Source organism: Cibotium barometz, chromosome 35 (genome assembly GCF_041138505.1).
Source record: "Cibotium barometz isolate CiBa-2024 chromosome 35, ASM4113850v1, whole genome shotgun sequence".
Lineage (NCBI taxonomy): Eukaryota > Viridiplantae > Streptophyta > Polypodiopsida > Cyatheales > Cibotiaceae > Cibotium > Cibotium barometz.
The window spans coordinates 38,940,771-38,964,107 of record NC_141080.1 but is presented as its reverse complement, the minus strand read 5'-3'; positions in this window follow the sequence as shown (position 1 = coordinate 38,964,107).

The window sequence follows — 23,337 nt, the reverse complement described above, 5'->3', positions numbered from 1 at the left end:
CATCCAAGTATTCTTTGAGAATATCTTGCATAAGATGATAGAATGTCACTGGGGCATTAGTCAATCATCCAAGTATTCTTTGATAATATCTTGCATAAGACGATTGAATGTCGTTGGGGCATTTGTCAATCCAAACGGCATGACTGTGAACTCATAATGTCCATACCGAGTATTGAATGCTGTCTTTGGGATGTCCTGCTCCTTGATTCTTATCTGGTAGTACCCGGATTTGAGATCTATCTTTGTGATTATTTGGGTCCCACTTAACCGATCCAAAAGTTCATCAATCCTAGGAATAGGATACTTATTCTTAATTGTTAATTGATTCAGTCCTCTGTAGTCAATATAGAGTCTTAATGTTCCATCTTTCTTCTTTTGAAAGAGAACGGCGCACCCTAAGCTGAGACACTGGGTCTAATGAATCCCTGTTCTAATAGTTATCTTAACTGTTCCTTAAGTTCTATATATAGCTTCAAGTACTGGCATTTTGTATGCACGCTAGGCTACTGGGGCTGAGCTGTGGGGGTTAATTCGATCTCATGATCTACTTCACAAGATGGAGGCATCTCAGTTAGCTCTTCAGGAAACACATCTGCATACTCACTTAACCACTCTGGTTCTTTAGCCTTGCATTTTATGTCTATTGGATTAACGACATACATAGTTTGCCTCTTTCTAAGCCCTTTTAATAATTTGGAATCCTTAACTAATTGTAGCACTGGGATCCAAAAATTCCAATTCCTTGAACTTTATTCCCGTGTGAAGGTCAAGGAAAGAGATGGTTCCTTTGTGACAATGAATGTCAGCTTGATTCTTTTGGATCCAATCCATTTCAAGGATTCCATCATATATTCCCAGGGGTAGGACTCTAATTGGCACTCTGTTATGTTCCCATCTAGGCTAAATTGAATAAGGTCAGTGAAAAGAATCTTTCCACTAGCTAATTCCACTTGCATATGTTTCCCTGATTTTTGATTTAGGACTAATTTACACAGACATCCTGGGGAAATAAAGAATGAGTACTGCCTAAATCAATTAAAGGCTTGAATTGCTTACCTTGGTACTCTGCTGGAGTCTGGAGGACTGAGAATTGATGGCTATTCCCCTGATGCTCTACTGCTGCATAGATCTATCCTTTCTCTTCCTCTTACTTCCTCAGCTATGGTGATTGCTCTGGCTACTGTAGTCTGAGGTGGTGGAACTCTCTCTCTTTGGTTATTCCAATTCTGGGATGGAGTTCAGAGATTGCTTTGCATGGAGGCTGCAGGCTGAGCTGGCACCCTTTTGGGTTACCCTGATTATGGCGTGGGGGACCCTGATTGGACTAATATGAGGGAGTCGGTCTCTCTGAACTCTGGGACCCTGGCTTCCTTGGCCCATTGAAGGGAGATGGGCAATCCTTGAGCTGGTGCCCAAATCCCTGACATCCGAAGCATTTGTTCTCGCTTCGAAGCTCTTCCCTTTTCATTCTAGAGAGAGCCAAAGTTCCTGAGAATGTACTTCGGGGGAAAGGTCTTCCTTCATTTCTGAAACTTCCCGTCTCCACATTCTGGTTAGGACCTTGGTGTCTCTTTGGAGGCGAAAAGTTGGGAGAACTTCTTGGTGTTTGAAATCCTTTGAAGGATGAGGGAGCTGGCTTTAGCGGGACTTTCACAATAAAGGCTTTGGCAAAGTCCTTCGCCATTCTGATAGCTTCTGCCATGGACACTCGCTTGGAATTCTTGACCAGTGTGTCCAAGGGTCTATTCATTCCCTGAATGAACTTGGCCATGAGTTGCTCTTCATCTAGAGTGAAAAGATGCAGGGGAGAAGAGAGCTTGAGCTCTTGCAAGCACACACACACTCACAAAACCCTAAAATAGACACATAAGGTGAGAGGCTCAAAATCTTATATCTCAACACTCCCCCTTGATATCTCAACACTCCCCCTTGAGCTCAACTCCATCTCATGTACACCAAGTGAAGCCCTAAATCTGCGGAGCTTCTCTGTACCCAATGCTTTGGTGAAGATGTCAGCGACCTAATCCTGTGTGCTGACATAAACAAGGTCAATGTCTCTTGCCAAAACCTTCTCTCTGACAAAATGGTAGTGGACCTCTATATGCTTTGTGCAAGCATGAAAAACTGGGTTCCTGGCCAACTATATACTACTAATATTGTCACAAAAAATGACAACTTGTCTATCCACCCACTAATAAACCCAAATCTGCAAGTAGCTTTCTCAACCAAGCTACCTCACATGCATAGCAGCACCATAGGTACAGAGGTGCTGCCATAGCAGCACCATAGGTACTCGGCCTCTGTAGTACTGGATAGAGCAACTGTAGGCTGCTTCTTGGTGCTCCAAGTCACAGCTGCTTCTTGCTGCTCCAAGTCACAATAGCACTCCCCAAAGAAAACATGAAGCCACTAGTAGATCTTCTATCTGGTTCAGCATTTGTGTACCCATGTACACATATCTCTTTCTCCCAATAGTCCACAATGCAAAGTAGACCTCACATACCTCAGTATGCATCTCAATGCATCCAAATGCGTCTTCCGAGGAACCTGCATAAACTAACTCACCAACCCAACAGAATAGCTCAAATCTAGCTTGGTGATCATCATGTAGACTAGGCTTCCTACTATGCACCTATACATAGTAGGATCCTCCAAAATCTCTCCTGACAACTTGCCATTCTATCCAATGGCACTAAGATAGGCTTACACCCTGTCATACCATACATGGAAAACATGTCCAAGACATAATGTCTCTGTAGTAATCCAATACCATGTGGTGACCTAATCACCTCAATGCCCAACAAATATCTAAGCTCCCCCAGATCCTTCATCTCAAACTTCTATCTAAGTGTAAGATTCCTCCCCACCAGCCTCTCAAGATGTCCATAATCTTCCTCTGTAATCAAATCCCTCTTCAGATATATAAAAGATCTTGTTTCTACCTATTTTGGCTTAGAGAGAGAAAATATTCTAGAGAGAGGTTATTCAGATTTTACATATTTTTGGATGGAAAAATATCTCTTCTTATTAAAATAAGTTTTCCCAAAACAGAAGTTCAAACAGAAGGTGTATTAGAAATCAATTATAATTTGTTCAAAAGACCTTATCTTAGGGGTCCAGATTTTCTGAAAGTTTTAAATTAAGGTTTTGAGGGGCCAATCAGCTTCATCCAAATGTGTGGAGGATATAAATAGAAGAAATAAACAAATTCCTCCCAAAAATGAGTAAATACTCACATAAGATGAAGAGTGGACTAGGGACCAAAGGAAATACTTAAAAAATAAAATTTTGACACCTCGGAGTGGGGATTCCCCCTCATGAAGGAGGCGCCTATTTCACATGTGTGGTGGAGTTTTAAATTCCCAAAAATTGAGATATTTCATCTCTCCTCTCTCCTAATTCAAGCCTAGTTTAAAAAGTAAGCTAAACTGACCCAAAAATCGTCACAACTGATCTAGAAAATTCTAGAATCAGTTTGCTTGGTTAGAAGCTCACTTTTTCCTATAAATAGAAGCCTCTCTCTTTGTTGAAGCTTTATAGTGTTTTATGCACTATTACTCTACTCCTCCTCCCCAAAGCCAAAAACTATGAATTTCTTAATAATTCATTAGTTTTTGACCATTCCCTCTTCTAAAGAATTGGTGGCCACTCTTGTTGCGCAAACAAGAGTAGAGCCCTCAAACCATCAAGCTAAAGGAAAGCTCCCAAAAATTCATATAAGTTAGAAATCCTACTTTTTCTTATTCTTTTAATGGTTTTCTAATTTTTTGTTATCTTTAAAATGATAATCTGATGCTATGCCTTGCTGGAAAGGCTTTCCCCCTCTCTCATTCTTAAATTCAGCCCTTCTTTATCCTAGTTAAGTAATCAAAATGTTTGAATTAAACTTTTCGTAATGTTTCTCTTTTTAAAAGTGGAATTTGATTAGTTTAGAATGTTTTAAACAAATTGGGGATAATTTTTAAGTAAATTAAGAATAGAAAAAATTAAAAAATGGTCAGCCATACAAAGGAGGTTATGGCAAAATTTTCTTAAATTTTGTGAAATAAGTATTACCTTTTATTATTCAAAAAGAGTAATCCCCATTGTTTGTGTATTCTAAAAGTGTTATTTTCATTCTATGCATAGCAAAATGCATAGTAGAAATATTTTATCACAAATGTGTTATTTCTATTAGATTTAAATTCTATGCATAGAAGGATGCATATTGGTTATTTTTTTTATTATAAAAGTGTGATTTTCATTAGATTTAAATTCTATGCATAGAAACATGCATATTGGATATTTTTTTAATTATAAAAGTGTCACTTTCTTCAATATTGATTTTTATGCATAAAATGATGCATAAAATAATTTTTTTTATTTGCAAAAGTGTTGCTTTCACCAATATTAAGTTTTATGCATAAAATGATGCACAAAAGAATTTTTTTATTATAAAAGTGTTACTTTATTGATTTTTATGTATAAAATGATGCATAAAAGAATTTTTTTATTATAAAAGTGTTACTTTCACCAATATTGATTTTTATGCATGAGAATCTTTCCAGACTCAAACCGTGAATCAAACTATGACCAAGACGTAACTCCTTCATCAGTTTCAAGAAAAGACGATGTGACTAGTTCAAGAAAATTTCACTCAAATCACCCACCGAATCTGAAATCAAGTTAACACTAGTTCTGTAATTGGACACTTAAGTGTCCTGAGACACTAAAGTGTCCTGAAAAAATAGCATTTTTCTTGAATTTTTGTGGGCAATCTATTAAGAGTGTTGAAATGCTTAACATCCACAGATGTTCCTCAAGACCCAAAAAATCCTTGAGATTTTTTAAATTGCACTTTTCTTAGCTTTTGCAAGGCAATATTTTAATTTTCTTAGACACATGCTGATAAAAATGCATGATTTTTGTTGTTTTCAAAATAGTAGTAATTTGGACATAACTTTTAGAAGGGACATAGTTTGATCATGAAACTTGGCTTGATGGAAAGCCCATGATGTAAACTAAATCCTGGAATCATCAAACGACAATTATTGGGATAAATTTTTGACTCGCTAATATGACGTTTTTTATACAGGTGGAGCATGAATTTTTCTCCTTCCATATGCAAGCTAATAATGTAAAACTTGAGGTGCACCCATGTTATATGGTAAATACTACTTTGTTTTGAATTTTCCAAAACTTTAGAGCCACTTTTTGGGCCTCTTCTCATACATGGCCTTTTGCGCAACCTGTTTTTAATACATAAAATGTCTAATTATGAGCCTAATTTTGATTTTCATCAAAGGGAAAAGCTGTGTAAGTGCATTATTTGTTGTAACTATAGGTGTAGACTACTTGTGCAAGCATAGTTATGACTAGTTTTTGATAAAAGATGATCAAATTTTACATTTTTATTTTTTACAGTTTTTTTAGAACTAGGCGATAAGAACCTACTTAAGTGGAGGCTAAGTTAGTGTCATACACATCAAATTATGGCTTATTTATCTCATCTTAAGCATGAAAATCAATAATCAACATTCTCACTGATAGGGCTACATTATTTTTTAGTGGCATGATTGAGTTTTGATAATACGCGTTACTTTTGCTGATTTTATGCAACTGTTTTGGAAAAAATTCTAGGAAGGGAAAATGATTTTTTTAGTGAACTTCTACCTCCTTGGACTGATGTATGCTATCAAAATATCTTGGGAAAAATGCTATTGATATCATTGGATTTTGTTTTGAGAGAATGATGCTTGCATATTTGGAAAAATCCTGAAAAATGTTCATTTTCAAGACATATGCTACTTTGTTGCTTATGTACTTCCAAATAAAAAGGCATTTTATATGTTTAGCATTTTTTACATAAGAGTAGGGTTATGTTCTACATGCCCAATGAAGCATTTTGGTTTTTAAAGCTTACATTAGGAGTTTGATTTTTTTTTTCGCAACCCCCAAAAAAGGACACTTAAGTGTCCTGTTTTGGTACCAAACTAGTGTTAAGACCCTTGATTCTGATATGAGGATCAAGGTTACCGAATTCAGAAAAATTCTGTTGGAATTTTAGACCTGTGATCTAGAAGTATTGGGATACGGATTTAAGATATACTCATTGTATTCAAAAGAAAATCAAAACTGAAAACTTGCATAGAAACCCTATTTTCTTAAAGGACTATCTTATGCCAAAATGATGGAGGGAGCATTTGGTATATGTGTTTTTCTAAGGGAAGTTTGGTTGCAATAGCTGGCACAGGGAGTGTTCAAAGGACAGCTCTAACACGACAAAAACTTACCCAGGTCTTGACTAGCCTGGGTATGGTATAAAATGGTGTGCTTCTTGTACAATGGGCGAGGGCCGACGAAGCGGTCCCTGAGTGAAGTGCTAGGACACCTAAGGAGGATCCTAGAGGGTTCTGACTAGGCAATGCACGGGCTCGCGGTGCTTAGGACACCCATGCGTATGTTGTGGAATATACATATATATGTATGATGATGAGAAAAGTATTATAATCTGTTACTAGATCTCATTTTGCTGACCTTTTGGTCTCAACGGAGAGTCCAGAGTGATACTATTTTGTGAGAAACAAGGATTGAATGGAAATTTTGAGTTATGATATCTGTAACCAATAATTGTTTGTCAATGGATTGTTTTCTAAGTTAAAGTGTAAAGAGGAGTGTGTGCGTATCTATATTCTAAAGCAAAAATTAAGAAAGGCATTCAATTATGGGTGGGTGAGTACTTGTCTAGTTCTACTATTCCAGTGGTTGGGCGGTGACTAACCCATGGGCCGGATGGGGTTAGGTTGGAAAATCAGTAGAGTTTTAATAATAAAATTGATTAATAGGATTACGCTTAGAACTCGAGTAGTTAAATAAAAGCCTAAAGACTTCTCTAATGAATAGATCAACGGCTGTGCTTGATTCAATTAGGAAAAAAGCGTTGATTCATTCAAGTTAAGTCTGTAATAGTTTCATTTCTATTTGGTTTAATTAGATGAAGGTTAGTTTAGTATCTTGACCTCGTTAAAAAAATTCATTAAGAAATTCAAAATGGTAGAATCGTCCCCGTTTTTCGGACATGGAAAATTTTACCGGTTTCGATTGGAATGACCACCAGCTTAGTCTCGTGTGCTTGGACATACGAGGGCGAGGCCCCGAGTGGGAAACCCTGCACTGTGCAAGTGGGAGCTGCTTCCACTGCTAGCAATCAAGAATCCGCCGGTGCGCGGAGGGGGCAGTGGGATCCCACAATTGGTATGAGAGCGCTATTGTAAATTTACGTAACAACATCAGAAATTGCTTAAAATTTCAAAGTAAATCTGGGAAATAATGTTTTCGCTTGTTAAATTTATGTTGAATGAACTTCAAAAATTAAAATCTCATAAATTAAATTGGATATTTATAGATGGATATTTAAATTGGATATTTATAGATGGATACCCGAATCTATCTGGCATTCCTGAACTCTCCTATAGGAAGGATATGATAGCCTTTGCATTCAAGTACCTCATCAACTCTGCTACGACCCAAGTAAGCAGAGTGAGACTCGCACGTCATTTTGAGAGTCTTTACTTTCCTGATCCTCTTGAGCGATGTCGGTATATGTGCTTCTGTGGTGGAGGACGATGTATTAATGTCAGTACCAGTCAGCTTGTGAGTGTGTGAAACACCCAACATTTGGTATTAGAGCTGGGAGTTGGCCTTGGAAAACTGCAGCTGGAAGAAACCCTGTGAAATTCCATCAAAAACAGGCGTTTCGTCTGTCGCCTGCGTTTTTCCGTCGACGCTGTGTTTTTTCGTCGACGTCCGTCCGTGGCTTCCGTTGCGCTGCTCCACCATCCGGCCGCTAGTAAACAGGTGGCACTAGTGGGGAGCCCACCCCCACTGCCTAGCTCGCGGGCGGATCCTCCACTTCCGACCGGTGTCCAGTTCCGTCAACGCCCAGGTGCACCTCCGATCCGTCACAGTAGCCGCCGCCCCGCTGGCCCACTGTTGTGTCGAGCCGCCCTTCCATCCAGGCTATCTCTACCACGTCGACAGTCCATACCTCCCGCTCCGGCTTGGCCTCATCCGTTTTGCTATTCCGTCTGCTCCGTCACCACCGGCACCCGTTGCTGTTCCTGCTCTGGTTCCTGCTCCGGCCGTCCTATGTCGGCGACTCCAGGCGCTCTCTGTTCGCGCCCACCAGCGCTCCCAGCACTAGCCCAAGACTGCCTCGTGGCCTTTGTTTGCCACCTCCGCCTACCTCGTCGCTAGCGACTCCAGCTCGCCTAGCTGACTCCAGCACGTTTGCTCACCTAGCCAGTGCTGCCCGTCTGCTGTTCTCCCACCTACGACTGGCCCGTCGGCTGTCCACAGCCATCCGCTCGCCCGTTCCAAACCCTTCGACCTGAACGCCCGATACCTGCAGCTACACGCACCCGGTTCCACCTGGCTGCCAGCTACATGCACCAGCCTTCAATGTTGATTCTCAAGCTGCAACGACTTGGCCAGCCTGCTGGCTCCCTCTATTTGACTGTCTGCTCCAAGCCTGCTGCTCTTGCCTGAAGGTATTTCACTGTACAAATTTTTGGTCAAATACAAATGCAAATTTTTTGCAGGCACTTCTGTGCAAGTCAGATTGAAAGAAAAATTGCAGGTCCAATTTGGGAAATTTACCAATTTCAGGACAAATTATAAATTGGGCATTTTGCTTTGCCTGCAATTTGGGGTTTTCGAAATTGAGGTCAAAATCAGCAAATTGAACCTCTCACATTTGCAGAAATTTGGGGGTTTTCAAAATTGAGGTCAAAATCAGTAAATTGAGCCTCTTCCACTAGCAGAAATTTGGGGCTTTTGTGAAAATTGGCCAATTAGATGCACATTGAAGCGATTGGAGTGCATAAAAATTGGGGATTTTCAAATTGGAGCATGTAATTGCATGTAATTGGACATTACAGCTATAATTGGACATTACAGCTGCGATTTGTCGCCGCGTATGTATACACATTGTGTGTAATTGGACAATTTGGTGCAGGTTTACACTTGCTTTGGTTTGCAGGCATACATTTGCACAGGACATTTGGTTGCCTGGTGTGAGGTGAAAAAAAGAAAGAAAGACCACTGCCTCTATAGCCCTTCACCTCCCAAACTTAGAAACACTAACATGAACGGGGGCACCACCAGCCACCGACTGGAACACTTTCCACAATTCACCACCCACCCACGCCAGACAGACAACACAAAACAGGGGCACCATAGACAAAGCAAACACCCAGCAATATATTTCCAGAAAACACTTCATACAAGCTTCTCCCGACACAGAAGCCTTACTCACACAACTTACAAACACTCAGGCCTAGATTTACTGCCAAGGGAATTCGACCACGGCCACACCACCTCTGGAATTCAACCTTGCGTCTGACGACCAAGCCTCCTAGTCACGAACACATCAACACTCTGACCTGTCACACTGCCGAGGATACACCACATCCTCAATCACTGCAAACCTCTCGCCTGCATGTTGTGCCAATCACACCAGAAAGAACCTGGCCACTCTCTCTTCAGAGGGCGCCCCACCAGCTAACCCTCAACTCTCTACAGCCCATCACTTCTGTGTGTGTCGCCAGTAGAGCAGCTACCCAAACACCTCTCTCTCTGTGCTGATCCTCTGTGCTGATCCTCTGTCACTTCTCTGCAGTGCTACCGGCCCCACCAGCCAAGCAGCCCTTGTCCCCTGCTTTGTCTTTAACGTGCTATCAGCCCCACCAGCCTCTGCACGATCACTTGTCCACAGCCCTGTCTCCAGCACCTAAACTAAAGCGTCTCTTCTTCTCTCACACGTTGGTCAGCCACACGACCATTACTTTGAGAGCCGCGAGCAGCTGCTCACCCAGCTTCTCTTGTGGCTGCAGTTGCGCCACACACAAAAAACTGCCACTTTCCCACCCAGCTTCTCTTGTGGCTGCAGTTGCGCCACACACAAAAAACTGCCACTTTCCCTACAAGCGGTCCACACTCCCAGTCTCGGCTCTGTCCACTCAGTATCTCCGCTTTCGTACCCAAAGCGGTCACCCTTCGCTCTTTGACGCCTGCCGGGTGTGCCACGCTAGCTCCCACACGGCTGTGCTCCACCTTGCGCCAGTCAACTGCGCCCTCTTGCTCTCTGCACCAATCGCTGCCAAGGCTTCCCTTTAAATCCCTCTAGTCGGCTCCCTGTCTCGCTACACAAACACCTGCGCATCACCCTTGTGCCTTCATGCCAACCTTTACCAGCCCCATAATCAGCGTCCACTCAACCGAACCAAACCAAGGCCACACCACCTCAGTGCGTCCATGCTCCAATCTTCAGTCAGCTTCACCAGCCTCACACGAACCCACGACCACGTGGTTTGCCACAGGGGGCTCCAACCACCGCCAACACCACCTCACCAGGGACGTTCTCGTCCATGCCGCCAGCCTTCCCGCTGCTGCAGCTTCTCTTCAGGGCAACCTCCCCTTCTGTGTGTATCTGCGGGCTACGCCCGAGAGCCCCCAAAACAAAACAAGGTGGCCTCTAGCTGCTTATTCTCTCCACGGCGCATCTCCCGCCAGCTTCTCTTCAGGGCGACCTCCCCTTCTGTGGTATCTGCGGCTACGCCCAAGAGCCCCCAAAACAAAACAAGGTGGCCTCTAGCTGCTTATTCTCTCCACTGCGCATCTCCCGCCAGCTTCTCGAACTCGCCATTCACGCGCTGGCCTCTACTCTAGCCTCCACGTTGTCGTGACGTGGGCGGTGTCGCTGGGGAAGCGCGAGGCTTCTGGCTGTGAGAGTAGCTTTCAAATCCAGCAAGAAAACAAAATAGATAGCTCCTCAAGGAGCATAAGACATCACCATTTTTGTTGACATGTACATGTCCCAAATCATTTCAATTCTTGAAGCTTTGAAATTAGTATCATTCTCCCTTTCTCTTCCTTGGTTACAAGTTCATCATCACACATGCACTCCCAAAATCACACACACAATTACCATCATAATCATAACACACATACTAGCAGAGAACAACCGAGCTCAGGATCAAGAGGTAGAAATCAGCTCATCAACAAATGCACAGCCTATTGGAGCATATCCCAAAGAAACACCAACATACTAGATACTGGTAGCTCGAGGCTGGTCATGAGCACCATAAATCTCGATGATAAGACCCACACGATCAAGAACGGGCTTTCCCCATGCTATCTCGAGGTTGCGCTGCTGAACAGCAGAAAGCGTTGCATTCACTAAAATGGCATCCAGACCATCCGCTAGCAAGACTTGCTCCAGCTCACATATGCGCCAGCTTTCTCTGCGTTTTTCTGCTGGCTCCGCTTGCACTATCCCAGAGACTTCCCCTTCACACACGATCACCCCGGCTTCTTCACGGTGGCTACCAAAAACCCTTTACGCTGTCTGCTCTGCAGCGCCTTCCAGGCCATTCCTCTTCTGGACCCCCCACTCCCTTTCTTCACAAGGCCGCTCTGTCTCTCCCTTCCTGCGCACCCCCCCAGCTCTTTACTCTTACCCAGGCCCTCTCCAAACTCTAAAAAGGCGGCATCCCTCCTTCTCCCGCTGGTTATCTGCAGCGCCCCCAGGCTTCTCACCTACGAGGCGGCTTTCTGTCCTTCGTTGTCAGCTGCTGCCGACTCTTTTCGCACGCACACCCAGCAGCACCACACGGTGGTTTTTTTCAGAATCACCAAGGCTTTCTTTACCAACACGACGGCCTCCCTTTTTCCTGCACATACACCCCGAGAGCCCCCTTCCCCGTCTGCCTTCTGGTTATCTGCAACGCCTCAGCAAGCTGAAGCTCATCACTTGAACAAAGTTGCGCCAGCGTGTCCCCAGCAGCTCCACAGGGCCCGGCGGCTCTTCTCCTTTCTCTGCTTGCAGCGCCTCTGCTAGGCGGCTCTTCTCTCACATCGGCCCTCCAGCAGCACCGCCTGCGCCGACTCTCCAGAACATCACGCTGGCCGGCTTCCAGAAGTATGCGCTGGCCCCTTCTTCCCGTCACACACACACTTCCTTCACGTCCAGCGGCCCTCTCCTCTGCGCCAGCTCGCCACCCTCCTGAACATCACGCTGGCCGGCTTAAAGAAGTATGCGCTGGCCAACTTAATCTTCCACGCCACCTTCCAAAATAAGGCCACGTTTATTTTCTATTTTATTTAATTTTGAAAATTGGCCACCATATTGCTTTCACACCAATGCAAAGGCAACACCAATATTAATTGCTCCCCACTTTCCACACTTTCAAATGCAATCTGCAAGTGTCCACTCATTTCTTGGATGTGCACACAATTCAAGGCGACCAAACAGCTAAAACCACCTCCATCCAACCATATTCCGAACAGGCTTGTAACAAGCTCAACACCAAGCCATTTCACCTGTACACCTGGCGACGCCCTCAAAAGCAAAACCCTCCACACACCATACATCCCGTATGTACACAGACACTTAATCCCATGCATCTGGATTTGCATTTAATAGCCTCACATGCATGGTTTCATACCATAGACGTGCTCTTGCACGACATCCACCCCCTCTAAACCTGCACATCCTCTGGTATGTGCCACACAGGTCCTGGAATTCAGTGTCCACGCATTATTTGCACACCAACATTGGTATATGTACAAGCCTCAGCAATCACATCTGAATGGTTCTGCTTTCCCACCTGGATCAAATACCAATCGCTTTTGGCATATGTGCCATATCCTTTGCTCATATGAAGCCCTATCCTCACTTAGATTCCCTGCATATGCATAATTACCCTCATCATTCAAAGTGGGATGCTCTTCAAAATGATTTGCTTCAAAATTTTCCTCAGGCCATGTTTGAAGCCTTTGCACCACATATTGTATGGCCACACCAAGTAACAACTGCATTAACAGCATGGAATACACACTTGGTAACATCCCATCCAAATCTACTTTTCCCGGATCCAGCTCACCCATTGGCAAACATTCATTCTTCTCATCCAAAGACGGAAAAGCATCAACACATACAAAGTCCAACAAGGCATCATCGAGAATAGCCTCCAGATCTGAATCAATTTTATCACAATCATTTGGCTTACATAACACCTGCACATCCTCACTTGCAACAACCGACAGTTGACTAGCATCAAGCATAGAAGAGCCCAAGGCTGGGGATCTATTGTATACCATGAAATCATCCAATGCATCATCTAGGATAGCATCCAATCCAGGATCAATCGCATTGAAGCCATTATCATCTTGCAATCCCACATGTTGATTATCATGAACATTCATACCCCCATAGCTATATCCATTTGGTTGCTCATATGCAGCCTCATGAGGCTCTGTGACCACACTTTGCATATCCTGCATGTTATCTCCCAGTATTTCTTGATACCTGTCTGCTGCTGCAGATGGGCTTAGAATTATGGGTCCCTCACCCAAGTACCCTTGAATCTGTATGTCATTGAACCCTGCATGATCCAAAAAGACAGATTCAATTTCCCTCTCCAAATCATCATCATAAACAGGCTTCCAAGCTCGAGATTGTTGCTCACAAATGTGGTTGCAAGGTAACCCTGACACTGATGACATAGCATCACCCTGTTTATTGTTGGAACACCCTGTTAGCATTCCAGAATAACCCAAATCCAAAGAACCTTGGCAACCAGCTTCAGAAGCAACATCACTGTTGGAATCACCCATATCACTCACCCCCTCTAAATCAATCACACATACTTGTGGCCCGTCTGCATATTCATGTACATCATCCTGCTTATAAGCATCATAACCAGATAAGAATGCAGTAATGATAGCATCTTCTTCTTGTGTTAGATCTTCAAACTCTACAATCATGCTTTCAGCAAGAAGCATTGGTTCCTGCTGTTCTTCACACATATGATACGACACCTGAGGAATACCCTTCAAATGAGCACTTTCGTCATGAGAATCCTCAAGTTTACACAGCTTACATGCTTCACAGCCCAAGAGGAAACTATTAGCGATGTCCTCTTCCTCGTGTATTGGGTCTTGAGCACCTGTCCTGAAGCTCTCTGAATCAAGTGTCTCCTCAAGCATAGGCATACACACATCATTTAGTATGATTATAGGACCCTGTATGTCTGCACCCTCAAACAAGGAAGACAGATTATACTTGCAGAGTTCACCCATTGCATCTTTATGAGGCTGTAGCAAAGCATCCCTTTTTGTACTGTGAAGGCCTTGTTGCTCACTAATGGCTTTTTGCAGTCCCAATTTAGCATAAACAGCCTCCACAATCTCTGTATCAGCCTTGAATAGCAATTGATTGTCCTCCATAAGACATGCATCGACAACCGCTTCTAAATTGGCTCGGATTGTTGCTGGAACACTATCACAGCTCACATTATACCTGGAACTCGCATAAATAAGTGCATCTGCAAAATCACTCCATCGTTTGGAGTGATACTCTGCTAGTTCCAGCACTTCATCTTTTAAATCAGGACTTACAAGGTATGCAAAAGATGCAATCATCATGTTTTCAGAAACCCCTTGATTCTTCATCTCTGTCTCGTAACACCTTAGATAACTTTCTGGATCGTAACCATCAAATATATTGACCCTGTCATATACCAATTGCACCACAATTTCCACCGCTTCCTGAATTCGCTTTTCTTCTTCAATCTTCCTGAACCGCTCTTCAAGCTCTTTCATCTCTGCATATAAATGCTCCATTTTGCTAGCCATCTCTACGTACTCTCACCCCAGCGGTTTCACGTCGGGTTCACCAAAGCTGTCGCGTCGTGGGCGGTGTCGCTGGGGAAGCGCGAGGCTTCTGGCTGTGAGAGTAGCTTTCAAATCCAGCAAGAAAACAAAATAGATAGCTCCTCAAGGAGCATAAGACATCACCATTTTTGTTGACATGTACATGTCCCAAATCATTTCAATTCTTGAAGCTTTGAAATTAGTATCATTCTCCCTTTCTCTTCCTTGGTTACAAGTTCATCATCACACATGCACTCCCAAAATCACACACACAATTACCATCATAATCATAACACACATACTAGCAGAGAACAACCGAGCTCAGGATCAAGAGGTAGAAATTAGCTCATCAACAAATGCACAGCCTATTGGAGCATATCCCAAAGAAACACCAACATACTAGATACTGGTAGCTCGAGGCTGGTCATGAGCACCATAAATCTCGATGATAAGACCCACACGATCAAGAACGGGCTTTCCCCATGCTATCTTGAGGTTGCGCTGCTGAACAGCAGAAAGCGTTGCATTCACTAAAATGGCATCAAGACCATCCGCTAGCAAGACTTGCTCCAGCTCACATATGCGCCAGCTTTCTCTGCGTTTTTCTGCAGGCTCCGCTTGCACTATCCCACAGACTTCCCCTTCACACACGATCACCCCGGCTTCTTCACGGTGGCTACCAAAAACCCTTTACGTTGTCTGCTGCAGTGCCTTCCAGGCCATTCCTCTTCTGGACCCCCCACTCCCTTTCTTCACAAGGCCGCTCTGTCTCTCCCTTCCTGTGCACCCCCCCCAGCTCTTCACTCTTACCCAGGCCCTCTCCAAACTCTAAAAAGGCGGCATCCTCCTTCTCCCGCTGGTTATCTGCAGCGCCCCTAGGCTTCTCACCTACGAGGCGGCTTTCTGTCCTTCATCGTTGTCAGCTTCTGCCGACTCTTTTCGCACGCACACCCAGCAGCACCACACGGCGGTTTTTTTCAGAATCACCAGGGCTTTCTTTACCAACACGATGGCCTCCCTTTTTCCTGCACATACACCCCGAGAGCCCCCTTCCCCGTCTGCCTTTTGGTTATCTGCAACGCCTCAGCAAGCTGAAGCTCATCACTTGAACAAAGCTGCGCCAGCGTGTCCCCAGCAACTCCACAGGGCCCGGCGGCTCTTCTCCTTTCCCATCTGCTGCAGCGCCTCTGCTAGGCGGCTCTTCTCTCACATCGGCCCTCCAGCAGCACCGCCTGCGCCGACTCTCCAGAACATCACGCTGGCCGGCTTCCAGAAGTATGCGCTGGCCCCTTCTTCCCGTCACACACACACTTCCTTCACGTGCCCAGCGGCCCTCTCCTCTGCGCAGCTCGCCACCCTCCTGAACATCACGCTGGCCGGCTTCCAGAAGTATGCGCTGGCCAACTTAATCTTCCACGCCACCTTAATACAAACTAGCATCAAAAGAGTCACATAGAGGGTATTATGTCCTTACTCCTCTTCACATAGAGGGTGCTCTCTGTTGGATTATGTCCTTACTCCTCTTCACATAGAGGGTATTATGTCCTTACTCCTCTTCACATAGAGGGTGCTCTCTGTTGGATTGTTGCAAAAATCATTTGTAACCAAGTATGTATGAATCTTCTCATACCATGCTCTAAGAGCCTGCTTAAGGCTATAAAAAGCCTTTTTCAACGTGCATACTTTAGACTCTTCTCCTTTCTAGCAAAACCACGAGGCTGTGATACATGCACCTCATCATGTAAATCACCATTCAAGAATTCAGTCGTAATGTCCAACTAATGTACATTCCACCCATGATGTGCTGCCAAAGCAATGAGACACCTAATGGTAGCCATACGAGATGCGGGTACAAAGGTCTCATCAATGCCCTTTTGCTAGGCATACCCCTTTACAACAAGTTTGACCTTATAGCAGATCAATGCTACCATCTGCTTTGTGTTTTAATTTGTAAACCCACTTAGTACCAATGGCCTTCTTGCCATGAGGTAGATTTGTCAAATACCAGGTGTCATTCTTGAGTATAGAGTTATACTCATCCTGTATAGCATGCATCCAATGATCATCATCCTGTGTCTCCTCAAAGGAAAAAGGTTCCTCCTCATTACATAAAGTAGAAATGAGAACATGATCCACATGAGAATAATCTGTATAATGAGAACCTACACATGTTCTTCAAGGTAAAGGAAATGCAAACTTGCTATCCCTCGATGTCTACACAAGCCATTTTGGCATACGCCTAGATTCTTCTATGGCTACTCACTCCTCATCCACTACATCCTCAATAATTGCCTCATTAAAAGGTTGATTTGTAAGCTGATTTTGAACCTATAAAGGCTGAATTTCAGCACTTGGTTGAGCATTCAATTGCCCTACATATGGTTATCCTCTATTAAACAAAGGTAGGAGTGAATTAAACATGTCTTATGAGCATACGTTTTGCTATTTTTTGCATGAAAGCATGGGTTGAACCGAGTTTTTGACATCCACTTTGAGCCGAGATGGTAGAGTCTATATCCCTTGCTTTCTGAACTGTATCCCACAAATATGCATTTAATTGCCTTATTATCAAGCTTACTACATTGTTTCTCAGGCACAAAAGCATAAGCAAGACAACCAAAAACATGCAAATGAGCCACAGAAGGCTTCTTGCATGCCAAGCTTCATAAGGAGTTTTAGACTGCAAGGCCTTGGTAGGGCATTTGGTCAACACATAGTTTGTGCACATAGTTGCCTCTAGCCAAAAACCATGAGGTAAATCTTAGGCTTTAACCTATGCATCATGCCATCTCCATGAGAGACCTATTCTTCCTCTCAACCACACCATTTTACTGAGGTGTGTGTGACATTGTACATTGATTCCTTATGCCTTTTTCAGCCATATATGCATCCTTGGACATATACTCCCCCCCTTGATCTGAATAAAGGGTGCTAACTTTACATTCACATGCATTTTTAGCCATGGATACAAAGTGCCTAAAGCATATAAAAACCTCTGACTTCTACTTTAATGGATAAACCCAGCTATATTTGGAGTAATCATCAATAAAGTGACAAGGTAGAGGTATCCCCCAGACCACATACATCACTATGTATAAGATGTAATTTCTCAACATCTCTCACGGATCCATCCTTTGAAAATGATGCCCGATGCATTTTACCAAGAATACACCCCTCACATACATGTCTAGGGGTCTCAAGAGTTGGCAACTCAGACACCATATCATGCCTTTGAAGGCGTAACAAACTGCCATAATTTATATGGCCAAATTGTGCATGCCATAATTTTGCATCACTCATAGCACGAGTCATAAAGACTGAGCAAGCATCATGCTGGAACTTCTCAAATACATCCATCTTGTATAGGCCATGAAACAAGGTACCTGAGGCAATGATATAATAACCATCATTTCTATCCTTCTGAACTGTACATCTGTCATCCATAAATTTCGTCATCAAGCCTGACAAGACTAAGGCTAAAACTGATAGCAAGTTCTTCTTAATACCTGGCACATATAAAACTTTAGGAGTAAATGTGCCCCCATTTGTAGCAGCAGTGAGAGCACAACTCCACTAACGCCTTTAACAGGATATGAGAAACCATTTGCACATGTGATGGTTCTTGCACTTGGGATAGATTCCAGAGATGAGAACAAGTAATGTGCTTACTAGCACCATGTCAAAGCACCAAGCACCGCTGACATGCATACATCATGAACAGAAGGGTCATTTTTGCAATGTACAGTCCACGCCCAATCATCTTGAGCAAAACTTGCAGATTCCTTCTTCTATTCACTTGGTGCAGATACATCAGCCACATCCATGCCTGGTTCTTTCTTTTTCTCCTTCTTTATATTTTTTTTGTGCTCATTTATATAGTGCCTTGGTTTCCTGAAATAGTGACACTTGCCCTTCTTTTTAGGCTTATCACCTTCTTTCTCTGCCTTACCTGAGGATTCTAATTTTGGCTTTTAGCCACCATGCGAAGAAGCTTTGCCTTTTCCTTTCTAACTAGCAACAAAAGCTTGGTCCACAACTTGCATAAGAGATGTGTTTTTCCTATATTGCTCTTCTTGCAAGAGTACTGAAACCAGCTCATCAAATGTAAGGGCATTTGGATTTCCCTTCATCATCATGAGTCTAAGGATTTCCCTTCATCATGAGTCTAAGGATACATGCAAAACTCTAATAAGAATCCGGAAATGCATTGAGAACTGTGGGCACCAATATACTATCAAGATATATCTCATCCACACTAGCGAGCTGCTCCTTAAAATCTTTAATCTTAGTCAAGAAGCTGTCCATTGAGTCTCCCTCATTCATGTGCTCAGACTTCAACTGTTTGTGTAGATATGCAACAAGTGCTTCATTATGCACCTGGTATAATGTAAGTGCATCCCATGCTTATTTTGAAGTCTTACATGACCGAATATGAGGAATAATGCTTCACTTCATAGAAAGTGCAAGCAATGCATGTGCTTGTGCATCTCTTCCATCCCATCTCGTTTTAGGCAGCAGTGGGAGGTACTTGGTGGTGCATGTGGAGGAGCCACATCTATATCAGATTCTACTTCAGATGTACCTGCAACACCTGGTTGCAAAGGCCTTTAGCAAAACCAGTACATGCCTCATCATATAAGACCACAATGGGTAGTTAGTCCCATCAAGTTTGTACTTAGCAGACAACATGTTGAATACATCACTACTACCGGCCCATGACTTTCTACCAAATGCAAAATCTTTCAACACACTACAAGTACTCAATATTCATTGAATGCAACCTCGTCGAAGGTTGCCAACAACTGACTAAATTACCTGCAAAGTGTATGAAAATAACACAGAGTAGAGAATAAAGTGTTATTGGCGAAAGTATGATGGTTGATGTTGTTGAAGACATTGTAGATGATGCTGATGCACACCAAATCTTTGTCGCTGCACAGCCCAAACACCCAAAATCAAGCCGAGCCAATCCAAAATGATGCCTCTCCAGAATATCTACAGAAACCTTGCGATGCCCAACACGCACTTGAATCGTGCCGTAGATCCCGAAAACTTTGTATACAACACAGTACAATATGTACCTTCTTCTCCTAATAAGAGGGTATCTCAATTGGAGATAGAAAAACAGGGTCATGAGAAGGGAGGCAAACTACTAGATCAAGTGTAAGGAACCTAGTCTGATACCAATTGTTGGAATTAGGTTTAGGGTTGCAACAATGCACACACACAAGATAGAGAAGCTTGAGAGCATACAAACTCACTAGATTAGAATAAACAAATGTGTGCCAAATACAAAACATAAGTACACATCCCAAAATGAGTAGATAAGAGTGTGTACATACGCACAGGGGAAAAAACCTCCTAGTGAGAGAAAAAGTGCCCTGGTGGTCGTAAGTGTGTTCACACACATCACTACCATATAATGCTATAGTGCATCTATGTAAATTGAGAGATCCATGCCCTCCCTGTGCATTGAACTCGGAAAGCTAGCAGTGGAAGTAGAGCCCTCAAGGAAGAGGCTTGGCCACCAAGGAGAAAGGGTAATCTTAGCTAAGGTGTCTAATGGACATATTCAATTAATTTCTAATGCATATTAGAAAACTCTTTTTAAACTTCTGTTTCAAGAAATTCATCTTAAATGAAAGGGATAACTTTATATCCAAAAATATCTCAAAACTGTATTATCTCTCTAGAATATTTTCTCTCTCTAGGCCAAAAACAAGGAAAAATAATGGTTTCTTGCATTCATAAATAGGGGATGATTACAAGGGACTGAGAGGAGAATTTATACATATTTTTTGAACCACGAAGGAGTAATAAAAAAAAGTGAAAATCTTGTGAGATTCAGCACAACTTTTTTGCTTGATCTGTGAGTGAAGTGAAAGAGAGTCTTCAAGGATTAGTCATTATCAAAGAGATGATCCTAACCCCGAATAGGCTCCGTAAAAGGATATGCCCACCGAACCTATAACAAGTGTACCAGCTACAGTACCTATTAACCACAAAGGAATCCTTCCAGTGGTATTGTTCATTTGTTCCACCTCCTCCCCTACTTTGGTTTCATCACTTGGTCATGACTCGAGACATGAACAGTTAGGATCTTTATCTTTTTCACTCGAGATTGACAATTCTTTCCAGTTTCTAATTGAAAAAATAATTAGAAAATGGAAGGGCAAGTACAAAAATCAGCAATAGTCCCCAATAAAGGCTTGTACACTGCTCCTGAGCATATGCCAAGTGGTAAGATTTACCCGTTTATTTTTAATATGGCTAAAATAATCATATGGCTTGGCTCATACAATATACATGAAGAGGATGTCATTATCATGCTCAAGTCTTTGAAGGGACCCAATGATTTTTACATCAACAAAACAAATCTCATGAAGATGAAGAAAGAGGCAGTCTCCATCGAAGGCCACCTATGAAGCCAACCTTTTCTTTGATGACTATGATTATGCCTTTTGTTGATGGTCATGGATTTGGCCCATTCTATTCTCACATCTTTTATTTGTTTAAGCTTAGATACTCTTTTTCATGGCATTGTAAACTAAAAGCTTTTATCTGATGTACCAACTTTTATATGGGAATCTAGCTTAGTGAGATAGCCACTTTTGTGTATGGCAAACTCACCTTGGTCATCATAGCCATTGTATCTCCAGATTTGTACCTATATTTGATTGTGGGAGGGCATTCAAGTTTAGGGCATCTCCAGATTTGTACCTATCTTTGATTGTGGGAGGGCATTCAAGTTTAGGGCATCTCCAGATTTGTACCTATCTTTGATTGTGGGAGGGCATTCAAGTTTAGGGCATCTTATTATTTTTCAACTTTACCCATATTTGGTTCATGGGAGGGTTGTAGAAATAATGCCCAAACATGTGCTAATGGAAAACTTATCATACTAAGGCTTCCTCAACCATGCCCTTATACCCATCATTTGTAAAATCCCCACCTATATTGTCTTAGCACACAAGGAATTCTAAGCTTGTAAGCATAACTCGCCCACTAGCATTAAATACCTATGTAATACCCAAAGCACAGAGGATTGTAAATAGTACCTAGGACTTGTTTTTAGTCATCAAGCCATGATGTTGGTGATGAGGGAGGGTGTTAGAAATACACCACCATCCTAGCATGGGAACATGGACTAGAGTCATAGACAGTAAAGCCGTAACATTTAGTTGTAAAGGTGTGAGACTAAGTAAAAGAATCTATAAGGCTTTACTACTAGAAGCAAAGCTCAATCAATGGAACACATCTAGGAAATATTTATGGCGATATTCTAGAGTAAATCTAGGAGCACCTTTGGGGAGTCAATTTAGAGAAAATATCCATCACCTAAGCAATGATGTCAACATCTTGTATCCAAAGGTTATATAACAATCCTAGTTTTTAATGAGAATTATTACTACATCTTGTTCTTTTATGTGTATTCGAGCTCATCAAGATGTAGTCCATGATTGCTACTCGCTTTTATTAGTGTAGGTTTAAATCTTGTTTAATATTAGCTTTAATCACTTGGTCTCTCTTACCCATCATTTGTAAAATCCCTACCTATATTGTCTTAGCACACAAGGCATTTTAAGCTTGTAAGCATAACTTGCCCCCACTAGCATTGTCATGAATACCTATGTAAGACCCAAAGAGGAAGAGGATTGTAAACAGTGCATAGGACTTGTTTTTAGTCATCAAGCCAGGATGTGTTAGACATATAGCACCATCCTAACATGGGAAGATGAGCTAGAGTTATAGATAGTAAATCTGTAACATTTAGTAGTAAAGGTGTGAAACTAAGTAAAAGAATATATAGGGCTTTACTAGAAGCGAAGCTCAATCAATGGAAGACATTTAGGAAATGTTTATGGAGAGATTCTAGAGTAAATCTAGGAGCACCTTTGGGGAGTTGATTTATAGGAAATCTTCATCACCTAAGCAATGATGTCATCATCCTGTATCCAAAGGCTACATAACAATCCTAGTTTCTAATGAAAATTATCACTGCATCTTGTTATTTTATGTGTATTTGAGCTCTTCAAGATGTAGTCCATGATTGCTACTCACTTTCATTAGTGTAGGTTTATCTTATTTAAGATTAGCTTTAATCTCTTACTCTCTCTAAGCTTTCCATTGCTACTCTTGTGAGTCTCATCTCAATGAAAGGCTAGCTACTGACCAACACCATAGGCAACATCACCTCGATTTGTAAGGATGAGCTTTCCTTGTAAGGAAAAGTATCCTTCATCCAAGTGATACTAAAAATCCTGAAGCTCTGGACATCCCATGTCCTAATGTCCATCAAGGTAAGAGTAGCTACTTTGAAAGAAGCCAAAGTTATCATTGCTAATTCATTATCCCTTTGAAAGAAGCCAAAGTTAACATTGCTAATTCATTATCCCTTTGAAAGAAGCCAAAGTTATCATTGCTAATTCATTATCCCTTTGAAAAAAGCCAAAGTTAACATTGCTAATTCATTAGCCCTTTCATTACCCTTGATAAATTTGCAAAAGATAAAAGCAACTCCATTTCCCTTTGATGAAGTTCTTAGAAGCTGGGACTCCTTGCCTTGTGTTCCCTTTCATCTATCTACTATGACCATTTGGGAATCCTCTCTAACCTCTATTTCTTTAACTTCATCCTTCAACA